Source organism: Mus caroli, chromosome 15 (assembly GCF_900094665.2).
Source record: "Mus caroli chromosome 15, CAROLI_EIJ_v1.1, whole genome shotgun sequence".
NCBI classification, from domain to species: Eukaryota; Metazoa; Chordata; class Mammalia; order Rodentia; family Muridae; genus Mus; species Mus caroli.
The window spans coordinates 2733196-2736558 of record NC_034584.1 but is presented as its reverse complement, the minus strand read 5'-3'; positions in this window follow the sequence as shown (position 1 = coordinate 2736558).

Sequence of the window (3363 nt, the reverse complement as noted above, 5' to 3'; positions counted from 1 at the left end):
TTTAGTTTCTGTTTCCAGGATCTGTCCATTGGTGAGAGTGGGGTGTTGAAGTCTCCCAGTATTATTGTGTGAGGTGCAATGTGTGCTTTGAGCTTTAGTATAGTTTCTTTAAAGAATGTGACTGCCATTGTATTTGGAGCATAGATGCAGAATTAAGAGTTCATCTTGGTAGATTTTCCCTTTGATGAGTATGAAGTGCCCCTCCTTGTCTTTTTTGATAACTTTTGGTTGGAAGTCAATTTTATTCGATATTAGAATGGCTACTCCAGCTTGTTTCTTCGGACCATTTGCTTGGAAAATTGTTTTCTGGCCTTTCACTCTGAGTTAGTTTCTGTCATTTTCCCTGAGGTGGGTTTCCCGCAAGCAGCAAAATGTTGGGTCCTCTTTGTGTAGCCAGTCTATTAGTCTATGTATTTTTATTGGGGAATTGTGTCCATTGATGTTAAAAGGAATTAAAGAAAAGTAATTGTTGCTTCCTGTTATTTTTGTTGTCAAATTTGGGATTTTGTTCTTGCAGCTGTCCCCTTTTAGGTTTGTTGGAGGATTACTTTCTTGCTTTTTCTAGGGTGTAGTTTCTGTCCTTGTGTTGGTGTTTTCCCATTATTATCCTCTGAAGGGCTGGATTCATGAAAAGATATTGTGTGAATTTGGTTTTATCATGGAATACTTTAGTTTCTCCATCTATGGTAATTGAGAGTTTTGCTGGGTACAGTAGCCTGGGCTGGCATTTGTGTTCTCTTAGGGTCTGCACACATCTGTCCACGATCTTCTTGTTTTCATAGTCGCTGGTGAGAAATCTGGTGTAATTCTAATAGGCCTGCCTTTATATGTTACTTGACCTTTTTTCCTTACTGCTTTTAATATTCTATCTTTACTTAGTGCATTTATTGTTCTGATTATTATGTGTTGGGAGAAATTTCTTTTCTGGTCCAGTCTATTTGGAGTTCTGTAGGCTTCTTGTTTGTTCATGGGCATCCCTTTCTTTAGTTTTGGGAAGTTTTCTTCTATAATTTTGTTGAAGATATTTGCTGGTCCTTTAAGTTGAAAATAGTCATTCTAGTCTACTCCTATTATCAGCAGGTTTGGTCTTCTCATTGTGTCCTGGATTTCCTGGATGTTTTGAGTTAGGATATTTTTGCTTTTTTCATTTTCTTTGATTATTGTGCCCATGTTCTCTATGGAATCTTCTCCACCTGAGATTGTCTCTTCCATCTCTTGTATTCTGTTGCTGATGCTCGCNTCNATGGTTCTAGATTTCTTTCCTAGGGTTTCTATCTCCAGTGTTGTCTCACTTTGGGTTTTCTTTATTGTTTCTAGTTCCTTTTTTAGGTCTTGAATGGTTTTGTTCAATTCCATCACCTGTTTGGTTGTGTTTTCCCGTTTTTCTTTAAGGACTTCTACCTCTTTAGCTGTGTTCTCCTATATTTCTTTAAGTGAATTATTAAAGTCCTTCTCGATGTCATCTACCAGCACCATGATATGTGATTTAAAATCACAGTCTTGCTTTTCGGGTGTGCCGGGGTATCCAGGACTGGCTGAGGTGGGAGTGCTGGGTTCTGATGATGGTGAGTGGTCTTGGTTTCTGTTTGTAGGATCCTTTCACCATCTGGTCATCTCTGGATTTAGTTGTTATAGTTGTCTCTGGTTGGAGCTTGTTCCTTCTGTGATTCTGTTAACCTCTGTCAGCAGGTCTGGGAGTCTAGCTCTCTCCTGAGTTTCAGTGGTCAGAGTACTTTCTGCAGGCAAGCTCTCCTCTTGCAGGGAAGGTGCATAGATATCTGGCATTCGGACCTGCCTCCTGGCTGAAGTTTAAGGCTTGAAACAGGGCCTGTTCCAGAAGCTGCGTCCCTCCTGCTTGTCCCAGAAGCTGTGTAGCTTCTGTAGTCAGCATTCTCACCTGAGCAGACTAGTCTCTGAGGGATCCAGGACCCAATATTGCTCTTCCAGGTGCTCTGGCAGAGCCCTCCCGGGTGGGATGGACATCTCTCCTTTGGCAGGGAAGGTGCCTGGATGTCTGGAGCCTGAAATAGCGTCTGTCCCAGAAGCTGTTTCACTTCTGCCTGTCCCAGAAGCTGTGTTGCTTCTGTATTCTGCACTCTCACCTGTGCAGACTAGTCTCTGAGGGATCCGGGACCCATGATGGCTCCCTCAGGTGCTCTGTGGCCAAACACTTCCTTTTTAAATTTAAGAAATTTAAACAAATGACAACTCAGCAGGTTTTTTATTAAATTTGTTTGTATGTGTGTATGTATGTATGAATGGATGCTTGTACAAAAGACCCTTAATTTTTTAAATTTTTATAATGCTGAAATATGGACTTACTTTTTAAAAGACTTCTCTTTGTGATATATATATATATATATATATATATATATATATATATATATATATATATATAGTGAATCCTCTGTGCTTCTAAGTGCCACAGGATTAGTTTACACTACAAAAGTGTGAGGATCACAGTTTACACATGAGTGGAATGAACTTCTAGTTCTTGGATTTTTTATATTTTCTCTCTATATATCTCATCTCCACCATCCTTTTTAATTTGTGTTTTGCTCCCTCCTTGTTTTGTTATAAACTCTGTTTATTCACTTTGCATAAAGTGAAAGAAAAGGACTAGATACACATTGTGCCCAGTTGACATTTTCCTTCCTGCATGCCATGGAATCCTTCTGGTTTGTCTGAGGGGCCTGGGGAAGGAAGAGATGTGAAATACTGCTGGTTACATTCAAAGAAATTCTTTGTGTTCAGGTTCAATGGCAATTCAGCTTTGTTGGCCAAGGTTTTCAAAGAAATCTAAGGTGTGTTTATAAGTAACATAATTTAATGCCTTTGTTTAGCAGTGGTCACTGCAGGAAGCCTCCTGGACAGGGCCAGGGTAGTGTTGGAGTCACAGAGTAGGATTATGGTGATGGCTTTAAAGTCTGTGGCTCTAGGGGCTTTCTAGCTCTCTATGCTGACATGCTGATGATAACTTCTAAAAAGTACTAAAAACTTTCTTGCTCTTACTGAGGGTAAATGACTGCTGGTTTAGGCAACGAACACCTGTAGCCTAACAGTGGAGGATTAAGCCATGCAGCCTTTATTCTATCTCAGCAGTATCTGCTGGGCTCTAACTTTCAGCCTGCTAGTAGGAAGTCACAGGAAGAGAAGACACTTAGAGAAGTGATTATAGAGTTTATTAGTAAGTTGTAAAGAGTTTCCTATGAAAGCTATTTAAGGGGAAAAGCAGAAAGACTCTAAGCAGAGGGAAAGGGAAACATTCTCTAAGTGGGGAAAGGGAAAAGAGTCTAGTCTAAGTGGGGAAAGGGAAAAGAGTCTAGTCTAAGTGGGGAAAGGGAAAAGAGTCTAGTCTAAGTG